The sequence below is a fragment of the Vanellus vanellus genome (assembly GCF_965231255.1).
Source record: "Vanellus vanellus genome assembly, chromosome: 9".
Lineage (NCBI taxonomy): Eukaryota > Metazoa > Chordata > Aves > Charadriiformes > Charadriidae > Vanellus > Vanellus vanellus.
In genome coordinates, this window is record NC_138914.1 from 18,216,284 (window position 1) to 18,230,817 (window position 14,534).

The window sequence follows — 14,534 nt, forward strand, 5'->3', positions numbered from 1 at the left end:
AAACGGCAGACTCGCTGTGAACTCCTGCACGTTACTAAACTCTGAGGTAGGAAACAAGACAGAGTTCTGCCCTTATGTACGCCTTGTGGGGCTCTGAGAAAAGTAGATGGGGCTTTACAAGGCGGAGGCATGGGATTTGTGTTTTAGTAGGGCTAAATGGTTTTGTAAACACAGTTCACTTCTTGCTTATTAGAAATTGAAGACCACATTCTTTAATAAGTCTCAATGCTTAGATCTTAATTCAATTCATCATTCCAGCAATGTAATGCAGAAGTTACCATTAAGAAACAACCTTTCATCAATGGACATCATTAAACCAGATATATGCTAGTTTAAATTTGTTCTGTAAATAAATTATTAAACTAAGGCTATAGTATTTGACTTGAGCCTGTATAGCAGTTATGATAGCAAGAATCTTGGTCATTTGGTAATACCAGGACAGTGCTTCAAATTATTAGTTCAGTTTGCTCATGAAAAGTGCTCTTTTTTCACAACTGGCTTTCAGTTAGTGTTACAGGCCTCAAATATTTACATTTTGCAAAATGCTAGTTAATTAGCACTGGAATTTTAAAGATACCTGATCTACCTGTGTTTCAGATTACTGCTGTCCCCGTTCCCCTGACCATCAACATTTGACTCCCTACTCTGAAGCTTTGTATCACATCATTTACTTTAAAAAATGAGGAAACATCCCAATATTCTACCATGTAGATACCTGACGGGTGTCCTTACAGCATAGAGTTAATGAATCTAAACCTAAGGGATCACTCCAGTGCCCCTTGGATTAATTTCAGGTTTAACGACAGAAATCAAGTCCCATATGCTTGGTTTTTAGTATGTTGATAGTGTTTTTCTTTCTCCTCCTCTTCTTCCTTTATTAATTGACCGTGGCACTTAACTGAAGAGGGATGGAGGGAATACATGTTTTGTTGTAAGAGGCACCAGAGAAAGGTGGTGGCAAATAGGCTGGTGGAGTACTGCAACAGGCTGCCGAGCTCTTCTGTGTGAACACCTGTCACAGCAGGTTCAATCTCACAAAAATCTGATAATCCTTCTTTATCCTGATAATCTTAACAGCAGCATCTTACCATGTTGCAAGGTTGAGAGATGAAGTACATTAGTCTGCTCTGTTGCTGGAATTCAGAAACTCATGGTTCTGTACTTAAAAGTGTATGTGAAGTCTGAACCCTGAAAAGCATCTGTTTTTTACACAAACATCATTCAAGGTTGGCAGCTGAGACACAGTGACCTTGGCTATGATACAGAGATCTCCAAGCAGAGCAGAACTCTTGGCTTTCCTGTCAGGCTTCCCTACATTCTGTGCTATTAATCAGGCCCCGCAATAACACTTCTTTAGAGCTTGATTTTGGTGAATTTATTTAACCTTGTACATGACAGGAGTTGCGCAGAGTTAAGCAGTGACGGAATGACATTACCTTGACCCTCATCTTGGCGAGCTGCTGAAGGAACATGTCCTTGTCAGTGCACAGAGATGGCTGTGAGCTCTGGGACTAACAGAGCAGGGAAAAGTCAGGGGAAAAGGGTGTCTTCTCAACTGCTCTGCCAGTTTGTTCCCTTTGGAAATATTGCCAGAGCTTGTGTTGAAGGTGAAGTAAATACTAATAAAGCTGCCATTAATTAAAGTTTCTTACGGCTTCAGTGGATTAATTAAATCGTATTTAAAGATGTTAATTGTGGCAATGTATTACCATCATCCTACAGGGCTCAGCAGAAACTAGCATGAAGTGCCCTGCAAATGCTGTTTGCTGCACTTCAGAAGGAGGACTTCAGACTGTGACAAGGGACAGTACCTTAGCAGCCCAAGGGGGAACAGGGAGCCCATCTTGAGAGAGAACGCAGGCTTACGTAGCCCATCTGGAGAGCGACAGCAGGTACAGCAGGCTGGGGAGAAGCTATGACTGCCTGTGAATATGTAAAGGTCAGAGTAGCATGTAATAAAGAAGGAAAATGGTTTAAGCTGAGGGGATAGCATTGGTGTGAGAACAAATTCATTCAGCTGGCCGTGACAAAGTTTAGGTTGTAAGGTGGGTAGTTTGTAGCTGTAATTCTGCTTTGGAACAGTCTTTGGAGCTGGTACCTGAGATGCTGGGTACCAGATGGATTCAGCAGAAGCAGCTCAATCTGGCCAAATGGCCCATCTGATGCAGCGGCAGGGAAGACTCTCAGCTACCCTGAGAGCCTCTGCTGATTTTAGTTTTCTAAAGCACATTCCATTCTGATGATTTGTCCATTTCTTTGCTAAATAAGTTGCAAGAGGGGGGAAAAAAGGATAAATTCCAGCAGTTTGGGAGGTGGATGAGAAGCCATAGAAAGTGCTTCCCATATAGAAACTGAAATGGGAAAAAAAAATTCCCCTGCCACAGGGTCAAGTTGATTTCTGCAGATATCTGTGAAGAGTTGCTGCTGAAGATGGTCTTGTTCCTCGCTAGCTGTTTACCATATAGGCTCAGGTGTAAGTTACCTTCAGTACTTCCCTCCCATCCCTCTTCTCTTCAGCACATTTTGCCCAATATTCCTGAAAACAGAACCTGAGTCACAGGTTCATAGCCTTCACCGGCCTCACATCTGCCAGCAGTTAGCTCCTTTCAAGGAATTTTAATGAATTTTATGCTTTTAAGAGAGCATTTTGATACTTCAGCAGAAAAGCAAAAGTCAAAGCCCCTCTGCACTCAGCCTGTAACTGTACTATTAGCAAGATTTAATCCCTTTTGCCCACTTCTGAAGTCAGAGCTGTGCATATTCCTAATTTTTTCCCACCCAGTCAGTGTCACTGGAGGGTGAGCCAGAAAAACAATTCCCCCTCCCCATGCACAAGCCACTGTCTATATTGAGATCTGAATTTTCCAAGGGAGTGGATGTGATCCTGACATCTGGATTTAATCCAGACTCAAATTCCAGGCTTAGATCTGAGAACTTCCACCTCCGGTCCTGAGACCGGCAGTTCTTAGAGCGTAGTTTACCTTTTAAGGCAAAATTTGAGGGTTGTGATAGTAGCTGCATAGTGAAAATTCTTCCTGTACTGAATTTCTTTAGCAGATTTTCCTCATTTGGATCCAGTGTCTTCTTTACATGACAGAACGGGAAATCTCATTTCTTTGTAGGACCCTCTAATTGATTGAAATTTCGACCAAGATGGAAGAGCTGCCGAATGCTGGGGCACGTGTGACCTGTTGCAGAGTGACTGAGCAGTACCACTGTTTCACAGACACAGCCCAGGCAAGCTTCTTACCCCATCTTATACAAACAAGCGCCGAGTTGTTTTTCTCCACAATGTAATGGATATCTTTGAAAACACAGGAATTGCTGGTGGGTCCTCACAAGGCTGTTGGGTCAAGACACTTTTCCCTTTCTGCTGGGCCGCAGGTGCTGCCCATTGATGCAGAGGAGTTTGATCTCTTTGCAAAGTCCCATTACAGGGGAATGACTCACGCTCAGTCAGGACAGCAGAAGCTATTGCCGCCCTCATACAAGGTACCCTGCCCTTCTGCTGAAGGGCACCACTCCCACACCGGGGCTGCTGCAGTCTACAGCCCATCTGATTAACGTACCCAGCAGTGGTTTATCTTAATTCCAGAATATCTCCCTGATATCCCTTCAGTTGCTTCAGATGTGGAAAATCACACAATAGTCTTTTTTTCATCTTGCATCCTCGAGTTAGACATGCTTTATGCAGCACACGGCAGGAAATGATACGTAAATCTTTCCAGCTACTGTGAGCTCTGCTGCACTAGCAATGATTTGCATTCATACCTTTGTTTGCTTCCCTCTCACACAGTTTTTCTCTTTCTCCTAGAAAGAGCCAGTAGACTCCAACCAGTATATTTTTAGTTAGGATTATTGCTGGGCTTCAGCGTGTCATTTTTCTTGCATATCTCAGCCTTAATTTCTTCTCATTAATTAGCTACTCAGGAAGAGACACCACCTTCTACGTCCAGTTTAGGAGCTCGGACTCTTTATGTAGTCAGCAGAGAGCAGAAGTACCTTAGAAAAAGTGAATGCAAGTGCTTCCTGCGTGAAGGTGTGAGAGGGTGGGGAAAGGGCTCTGTCAAGTCAGAGCTCTCTATAGCTCTTTATAACTAGAGTTTCCAGAAAGGAATTAAGTAGATAGCCTGCTCCTCTCTCTGTAAGAAGGGTAGCTGACAGAGAAAAGAAGTGGGCGTTTCTTTGTCTGAATTTAAATGCTCCAGGCTCAGAGAGACACTCAAGTCACGTTTATATAGCATCTTTGCTACCCTAGGTAGCTCTAGTGAGCTCCTGCTGCTGCTCATACCTGCATTAGTGTGGGCATTGGCAGGAAGGTGGAAGGCAGAACAGATGCAGGATTGTAAAAGTCCTTGAAAAGAAGAAATCTACTCCCAGCAGTGAAAAATGCTGTGCTGGAGCCTATGGACTGTCTCTTTTAAAGCAATGTAAATATCAGGAGCTTTCTGTCAAGCAGAAGATGGCTAGAAATCAAGGGCATACCTTGTTCTCTCCCTCTCACCCTGTAAAAAATGTACTGGTTTTGGCTGGAATAGAGTTAATTTTCTTCATAGCAGCTTGTATGGGGCGATGTTTTGGATTTGTGATGAAAATAGTGTTGATAACACAGGGATGTTTTAGTCATTGCTAAACAGCGCTTGCACAGTGTCAAGGGCTTTTCTGTTCCTCACACTGCCCTGCCAGCAAGTAGGCTGGGGGTGCACAAGAAGTTGGGAGGGGATGACCCCAACTGACCAAAGGGTTATCCTACACCAGAAGACATCAAGTTCAGCAGTAAAACTGGCGGGGTGGAGGTTGGATGGGGCTGCTGTTGCTCAGGGACTGGCTGGGCCTCAGTCAGTTGGTGGTGAGCAATTGTTTTCTTTTGCATCACTTGTTTTTCTTGGTTTTGGTGTGTGTTTTTCTGTCTTTGTTGTTGTGGTTTTTTTTTCCTCTTTTTTAATTATTAAACTGTCTTTGTCTCAATCCACAAGTTTTCACACTTTTACCCTTCCAATTCTCTCCCCTATCCTACTAGGGGTGTGTGAGCAAGTGACTGTGTGGGGATTAGCTGCCTACTGGGGTTAAACCACAATGAAAAAAATCATCTCTCTGACTTGTATACCTGTCCCATGGGCCCACCAGGGACATCTTAAAAACCAGTAGCATATTCAAGTGCCCTCAATCCTCCCCAGTTACCACAGACTCAGGTTGACACAGTAAGTTAAATCCTTTGTATAAATTGGTGTAGTTTTGTTTGTCAAAATAGAGATTCCCTGACTAGATAGGGTTTTAATCAGTACTATTGCCTGCAGATGTACATGCTACCTTTCTTTTTCCAGGTGTAGTAATAAAGGCAAGATTGCCTTTTCAGCCTGGAAATAGGGTAAAGGCATCTTGTAAAGTCCTAATAGTCTCTGATCTCTTTTGGGTGGGTGAAAATGATGGGATTTCAAAAGGCTGCCACCTTAGCATGTCTATTGTAGGTACAGTACAGCTACATGCAAGGCTACTTTATGTCGTTTGTTTCAGCAAAGGCTTATTATTCTCTTATGCATCTGGTACTACAAGGATTGATAGTTCAGTGAAGTATGGAGAAGCATTTCAGAATTAAATACCTGCTGATTTCATGAGAAGGTGAGGGGAAAATCCCCTTCCTGACTAGACCCACGCTGGGAATTTCTGTGTGAGTGTTATCCCATGAACAAGTACCCAGTGAGGCAACAAGACTCTTCTGTTACCTGGGTGGCTTTTCTTATCCAGCTATTCCATAGCATTAGATATAGCTGGTCTCGAGACAGTCTGAAGAACTGTCTTAGAGAAAGCAAACAATAAACAGAGGGAATTTTAAAGCAGTTTTGATCTTTTATTATTTCCATCAATGGTCAGGGAAACTTCATAGTTAAAGAATTAGTTGTTATAGTTAATATTAGTTGCTATAGTTGTACAGTCAATTAGAATTAGCTCCTTGAAAGAAACAATCCAAGGGGTTGAGAGGGAAGTGGCCAAGCAGTAGAGCAGAAGGATGCCTCACATCTAAGTGGAGATGTTCCAGACATGAAAATAGCATGAAAATGTGTGGCAACAGGAGGTATGAAACATCACAGGGCCAAACCCACTCCTGTGAGTGGGAGGAGAGTCTGTGTAACACCATAGCCTGTGTGTCACAGCAGAAAGTTGGAAGGATGAGCTACAGCCTTCTTGGTGTCCAGGTCCTTCCTCTGCAAATCTTTCTATGTCCCAGTGTAAGCGTTGGTGCTTTCTGCCCATGGAGTTTGCTGTGCTGTTTTGTAATAGCTCTTGTTGCTTAACCTTTGAGGTGCAAGACGTATTATTCCTCCCCCTGCTCTAAAGATTATAGATAAAGTTAGAGGGTGGTGATAAGGTATTAAAACGAGAAGAGTGTCAGCAATGGGGAAGAAGGGGCCAGTGCTGAAATATTAAGGGAGGAAATTAGCACATTGTATCTCCAAATCTGAACTTGGGAGCTACAGATTAGAGAAACTCCGTGACGTATTCAGGTTATTCAAGTATATGAGGCTTCCATTCCTTGTTTGCCTGTGTACTGAACTCTTCAAAAAGCTGGCAAGTGCTCTGTTTGCACTGTCTTGCAAACAGCCTATGTCACGCAAAGCCCTGGGCTCTCCTTTCAAGGCTCCTGGGCCTCTCTGCCTGCCAAGCAGCACAGGCGGTACCAGGAGGAGTGCAAGTGAGGATCAGCCAGGACAGCTGGGATGGGAGGTTTCTTGGGGTACTGTGACCCCACTGGCAGCCTTTTCTGTATGTAGTTTATGTGACCTGATGGTTTTGCATCTGCTTTGAACACCATTCCAGCTGAGATCTACAGGGCTAGAGGACCCAAAGGAGTGAGTTTTAAAAGTCTCTGACTTGGTGTGCTGATAAAACCTAGTCTTGTCAGGTGTTGGCTTGGGGTGGTGGTAGTGGTTGAAAAATGTGTTGTTCTTGTATCTCCAGGAGACGTGGTAAAGAACCTGGAGTATCTAATGTCTTCTTTCAGGAATTCCTCCACTTAATCAGGCAAGATGCATACACTTTCTCTTGGAAATGCACATTGTCCCAGCCCTGGGTGAAGAAGATAAAAGCTGATTCTAGGAAATGTCTGGAAAGAGATGGAAGTGCAAACATAGAATCATAGAATCATTCAGGTTGGAAAAGACCTTTAAAATCATTGAGTGTAACCATTAGCGTAGCACTGCCAAGTCCACTACTAGATCCTGTCCCTAAGCACCACATCTACACGTCTTTTAAATACCTCCGGGAATGGTGACTCAACCACTTCCCTGGGCAGTCTGTTCCAATGCTTGACAACCCTTTCTGTGAAGAAATTTTTCCTAATATCCAATCTAAACCTCTCCTGGTGCAACTTGAGGCCATTTCCTCCTGTCCTATTGCTTGTTACTTGGGAGATGAGATGGATACCCACCTCGCAACAACCTCCTTTCACGTAATTGTACCGAGTGATAAGGTCTCCCCTCAGCCTCCTTTTCTTCAGGCTAAACAACCCCAGTTCCCTCAGCCGCTCCTCATAGGCCTTGTGCTCTAGACCCTTCGCCAGCTTTGTAGCCCTTCTCTGGATGTACTTCAGCACCTCAATGCCTTTCTTGTAGTGAGGGGCCCCAAACTGAACACAGTATTCAAGGTGTGGCCTCACCAGTGCCGAGTACAGGGGGACAATCACTTCCCTAGTTGATTAATTCTGCCTCTGATGGAGCGCTAAGCAATCTCCTTGGGTGGATATGAGGTAGGGCTTTTTTGACAAGCTGCATCGTGTGAGGCAACAATGTCTTGGAAGAAGCAGTTTTGGGAAGAGATGTCATGCTGGGCAACACACGCTTACTATGCCAGGCTCTAAGATATGAAGCAGACATTCATCTTGTCCAACCTGCAGCAGGAATGAGACCCTGTAGTAGAGGGTAGGGTACCTTGGAGGGGGGCAACCACCACTTCAGCTGCGGAACAAGAGCCAACAACTCTAATATGCAAAGGTGTGCCAACCCTCTGGATCCTTACGCTGAAATCCAGAAGGGTCTTCAGGGCTTGCATAGGGCCTGGTCTTGCACTTTGGCTGGAGGAGGGAATGAGGAGGCTGGTGCTTGGCACAGCAAACAAGTGTGCTGCTCTTCTGTGGGTGAGTGAAAAGGGCAATCTCTGGGTTCCCTTGTGAGCCTTTGGGACCATGGACTGCCCCACACCACCTGTGCTCTCTGTGCTACTGTCTCAGAAAGGTGATAACCTTTCCTATGTTTGCTTCAGCTTGGTTCCCAAAATTGTGTGTATCTTCCACAGCAAAACCCCTGTCAAGATATATTTACTGTGAAGAATGATGAGATTTTAAACAAGTAATTGAGATTTAAAGCTCCAATTACAAGACCAAATAAACTACAGCTGCTTCCTAAGCTTGTGTTTTAATTGGAAGAAGCAATTTCAGTACATCCTTCCCAAAGTCCTTGCACTGTCTCTTGGGCTTGATAGCCAGTGATCTAATTTTCATGGAGCGATCTCACAGCAGTGCAGTCCCTCACCCAGCTGCACTTGGATGAGGGAGAACAGTGGATGTTGTATGGGGATGGTGTGTATGCCTGGAGTTTGATTGCTCTGTTTCCTTAGGTAGAAATATGGTTCTATGTTTACTTGGCAGCTCTTCTCCTTGCTACTTGTTCTAGTTTAATCGTATGGAGTTGTGTCAATTCCCTGGCAGGCTGTCATTTGTGCATGTTGCTGAACACAGTGCATTTAGGGGTGGTAGTGAGCACAAGTGAGACCTTAATAAGGGACCTTGGAGACACGGCTTTAGTACTAAGCTGCCCCCATCTCTCAACAATTGTTAGTTTAGGGCTTATTAGTCATACAGCCCTTCTTTGAAAAAAACTATTTTTAATGCTCCTGCTCTGTGCTGTCCTCAGAAGCCCTGTTAGGTTTTGCTGTCTTTGCTGATGGTGGCTGCTTTTTAATTGCTCAGGTAGCAGAAGCGGGGCTTGAAAACCGAATGAGCATTATCTCAGCTTATCTACCTGTCACCAGTGGATTTACACAGATCAAGACATTTGTAGGGATCATGTGTAGATGCAAAGCACAGCTAGCTCTAGAGGCCAGGACAGATCACGTGCACCTAGACTGTTCTCCCAGGTGTCAGCCATCCATGCCCTTGCCCTCAGCCAGTCTCTGCCACCCTGCTGCCAGATGGGCTCTCTGCTGTCATGGTCAGGGACAGGTCTTTCTGCCAAGTGAATGACCTGGCCCTGCCGGCACAAGAGCTCTCTTTACTTCAGCTGCAGTGTCAGGCCCTTTTCTCCACTGGCCTTGATGCCCCTTTGCAGCACCTGTGTCTCAGGGCTGTGGCTGCAAGCACAACATGTTAATTTAACCCTCTGTGCAAGCTGAGGCAGCACACATAGAGAAACTGGTATCTCTCAGCTTCTCCTAGAGGAGTCAGGGAAGAAGCAACTCAGCACAGCACACGCCAGCACAGAGGGATATGGGGGAGAAGAGCAGGGTTGTGGGTGAAGTGCAGTGCAGGGAGCCAGGGCTCAGCTATCCAGCAGGATTTGGTATGGCTCCTCTGCTGGAACCCCATGTCTGCTGGCCCCTGGGCTGTTTTCGATCCTGTCTCTCTCCCGTTTCGTGGTTTATGTCAGTGTGGTTTGGGCAGTAGCTAGTGAACAGGCTCCAGGCTGCTATCGCTTCCTTGGAGGAGATGGGGAGAGCCTGGCACGTCTGCTGGCTAAAACCTTGGCAGAAAGCAGGCTGAGCAAAGCAGCTTCTGCTGCCAAACGGGATTTTGTCCCCAAACCTCTGGGGGCTAGGCTGGGCTCTGGCATTACCCCTGGCCTGCTTCTGGGCTTAATGAGCTACCTTATCAGTCATGTTCCCCATGACAGATGGGGTCTCTTCAGGATTAATTAAGGATCATAACTGTGACCTAGTTACTAGACTTGCACTATTGTTACTGGAGCTCTCTGAACCATCAGGCTGTTTGAGAGAGCTTCTTACCCTTGTCTGCTCTGGTTACTCGCTCCGTATATCCTTCTGGGACTGACTCTGAGCCCCAGGCAGGATCACGTTACATTCATTTCTCTAATAGATTCTTGCCTTACCCTTGGGTACATAGCTAGCTGCTTCCTGTTTGCAGTGCACCAGTCGGTGTAGGGATTAGATATGCTGGCCTACATCTTTCACAGTGTTGTCTCCTGCTTGAGGGGGATCTGAAGATGGGGAGAGATCAGCTGCAAGATTAGAGAGGATGGTGGATGGTGCTGGAAACAACACCTTGAGACAGTCCAGTTCCATCTTAAACCATACTGATGCTGAAAGGATATCCCAGGGTCTCTCTTCTCTTGGCTACTCAAGTCCTTCTTATTTTCAGTTTATACTTCATTGTAGCAAGTTTTTAGGAATGGTCCCTATAAAGGAGCAGAAATGACTACAGCTTGTGAAGTAAATTGAATTCAAGCTCTTCTAACCCTGCTTCTTGCCTGTCAGATTTTCAGGTACGGCACTGTTCCAGCTGGGGATAACTTGGTCACGTATTTCTGTGGTCTGCAGACCTGCTACAACCAGATCCTTCCTTTGGCTGGTGAGGCGTTGGACCACAGAGATCATGGTTGTCCCCTTCTCATCTTCCTGCTCTCTACTTCCCTCTCTGTTGCTTGTTTGATGAGAGCTCACCTTGCCCGGTGGGTTGAATCTCAAGCAGCCAGGCCATTACACAGGCTCACAGCCTTGTGCACAGGCACTGCACGTGGCGTGTTTACTGTTCACATGAGGAGGGTTTTTGTTCCTGAAGCTTGCCTCGGTCCCCTGTGGAGTTGGTCTTTAACTAGCCTGATGTTCTGCTCAGGGTCTGATTGTGTCCCTGGTGGGATCCCAGCAGCTCCCACTGATTTCAGACAGGAAGAGCATGAAGGAGGCTGTTGAGTGGGACCCCTGGAAAACAGTGCTTCATTTTGTCCTCAGAAGCACGCGCAGTAGGGGAACTGCTTGGCTTTTCTCCTCTGCTTTGGAAAACATCTCTCATGTTCCAATGACCTGCTTATTATGTAGGTCATCATCAGCTGGAAGGAAAAAAAAATTTCAAAAGTAGGAGAAATCTAGTAGGGCTTCTCCACTGAGCAGCTCTTTCTGGAAAAGCAGGGAAAGGTGCCCTGGGGGCGGTGGCAAGTAGCATAGCCTTTCGTCTTCACTCACCCTAGGCAGAGCAGTTGGAGGGGGGAAACTGCAGCTGGAGGGACGTGCAATACCCTGAAAGCAAGCAGATCCAGTGTGCCCTGTGATGGGGGAACAGTGCATTAAGGCAGACAATAGGGACTTGACTTGAGTGGTTAAAGGTTGTTTGTCCTTTAATGACTTTCTTGGGCTTGGTTTTGGTAATTAGGAGGTTGTTTCTGCTGGTCTTGCCTTGGTCATGTGTCTGCATAGCGGAGACCTGTGCCATGTGTGCTGGAGAAGCAGTCCCTGCTGGGAGAGAAGACTGTACTGCCAGGGGTAAAAAGGGGACACAGAACAAGCAAATGCCTCTGGATGCCAAAAGTAAAACTGGGACCAGAACCAAAATTCATCTCAGTGTTGTGCCAGTGCCATTACCCTGGGGCTGCTCCACTTCACTTGTAGCAGAGCTGACACCTTGTGATACCCACTGAGAAAAAGAGAAAGCCCTTAACATAAACTCCTGACTGTAACCCAGGCGAGGGACAAACTGCTTTGTGAACAACAGGTTCTGTCTGACTTCACTCATACTTGCCTCTGATGCAATAACTCTTAATACTCCTCACTATCTTTGCTTCTCTCCCAAATCCCCTAAATATCAGCTGGGCTGGAGACAGCCTGTGCCCTGGCTTCTTCCTGCTTGGGGAAGTGTGTGTGTGTTTGCTGGCCAGCCAGCTTGCAGGTAGAGAGCTGCAGCCTTTCCTTAGGAGGAGCACAAATGTGGCTCTGCTCTCTACATGCTCACTGATGGATTTTTCTTTTCCTTCAGAATGTGTGGAAATGTGATGTTTTTGAGACAACCAGGCTTGACAGGAGAAGCTGAAATCACTTACAGGCTTCACTAGTAATGAAGGTGAGACAACACGATCTCATAAGTTTTTACCTTAGGAAACGAGATTTCAATATGCCACATTCTTCGCAATGAAGAGGTGTATAGGGAGGTGGGTTGTGCAGTGAGCAGAGGGCTCTGCCCCCTTCTGCCTTTCATGTCCCCATCACTGTAGCAGGGCTGGCTGAGAAACCCCTCGCTGGGCACTTGTGCTGTCTCTGCATTCACCCCTGCTTAGCCTGAGTGAAGCCTCTCCAGTTGCAGAAGACATCTGGCACAGACTCTTGTGCTTGAAGGTGTGACTGATCTTTTCCCAGAATACAGGTTCTTGCAGAGCTGCTTGTTTTGTTTTAGATGTACTCGCTTCCTGCTGCCTTTGCTCTTTGCTTTATACCAGCATCTGCTGTGCTGTCTAGATAAAGCACATATATCTTGTCTGTGACTGGACTGTCCTCCCTCTTCAGCATCTTGATCTTGGTGGTTTCTATTTAATATATGAAGATCTCTCTATGGATGCCAGTTCTCCTGCTGTCTAATCCAAGGGTAGGCAGTCCTTCCTGTCTCATCAAACCACAGTAGTTTAGAGAGAAGTCAATGTAGGAAGCAATACAGCAGTGAAATTTTGAACAGAATGCCTTTTTTTCACCTACAGTAAAAAGACGTCTCCCATGCTTTGTGCACCCACACAGAGCAGAGCATTAGGAAAGCAGGCAAGCAGGCATGTATCTTAGCTGGAGGCACTGCTGTGTGATCTGCCACTGTACCGCAGACAGCTTGGAAGTCTTACTTAAGATGTAGAATTAGGGTAGGTTCCTAGCACAAGATTTTCTGAGTTAGACAGGGGACGGCTGCCCTGAGGCTGGGATTGTCACATTGGCTTGGTGGGTCCTTGCACAATGAGGCTGCTGTGCGCTGTAGACAGCAGAGTGCTAGAGCTGTCATGTACTTGTGATAGGAATGTCAAGGATAGCCTGTTATCTTTGCTTGGAGGAAGGGTTTGATTAGAAACTGTCTCATAAATGTGTGGTTATTGAATGAGTTGCTCCTTCAGTATGTATGAGCCATCTCCATATACATGCCAAGTGCATCTGTCCTGGGCAGGCACACAGCTGGTCTGAAGGAAAGAAGATGAGCTTTCCTCATCACAAGCTTTTTCTAAATTGCTCCCTGCAAGGAGCAATTCTCCAACAATATTAAACACAGCAGCAGGAGTGAGTCAAGCAGATCTTGTAAAGGTTGCCCTATTTTTTCTCTTTTTGGTTTTATTGAACCCACTGTGTCACAGGGCACAGTGCTGTTCCCAGCATGATTGGTGGCAACAAATAGCTACCCAGGAATTGTATGTATTGTGTGGTAGCTGGGGAGAACCTGCTGTTCCCAACATCTCCGGCCTGTCTGAGGCTTGTTGCCATGAAATTGTGGAACTTAACTAAAGGATGATTGGGCTGTGAAAAAATAACTTTAACCACTGATTAACTGAGTTTACTTATGTGTGTCTCATTGTCTTCAGAAATTGGTGAGGCCATAAGTTTAGCAAGATGGAGTGTCTAACTCAAGTTCTTAAATGGGAAGCAAGGCAACGTAGTGTTGTAATGAACAGTGATACTTTCCGAGGGAGTAGTGGGTGTTATGGTCCAGACATAAACCAGTCCAAAGGTATTGGAGGGCAGGTTGAGACCTATGCAGGCAGGCTGGGGTTCTTGCATGTCGTTGGGAAGTGTCTGGTGTTGCTCTGGATAAGAGATGAGGTTAGGCGGCCCTTGGACTTGACTTCTTGAGATGGAGGCGTGGGCAACACTCTGCCTAGCCTGGGGCTCTGCACAGCTTTCTGTTGCGAGAGCACTTCTCTCGTTTGCTCAACTTTGCTTAGCTCATCTCAAGATAAGTCTTGATATCGTTTAACGCAGGTTTTCACCCAAACCACGGGACAACAGTCTAACGGTTACTGTAGCCTCAGATGTTGCTGAACTATTGTGGGTAGTGGAAGACCTGCACTGGAACATGGAGGGTCTTTAAAGTAAACACCAGCCTGGGTCTTGAATAACAATTAGGGCTGCTAGCGAGTAGCTGTCCCACCAGTTACTTGTCTTGCAAGCTTCAATTGTGCTATGAATGAAACAACTTTTATTTGAATTAGTCTCAAAGTAGACGGTGCTTGAAGGAGTAAAACACCTTGGCTGTTTGTGCTGCAGTGAGCTCGCTGCCACCCAGGGTTGCTCTTTCCTGCATGCCCCCCACCCTGCCAGAGCTCAGGTCCTGGCTTCCACTTCTGGGGTGGTGCAGTGGCCCCAGCCCAGACCTGGGCTGCCTAGGGCGAGAGTGAGGAGCACAGCTGGGCCCTCCTAGGCAAGAGAGGAAGGACGTGGAGACGACTGTGTGCTTCTGGATGCATGTTGAGGGAGGTGAGGAGGTGAGGTGAGGTCACTGGAAGCTCAAACTGATGGTCTTAGCGTGGCTCTGCTCTTCTTTCTGCAGCCTGCAAGCAGATCCTAGCAGCCTC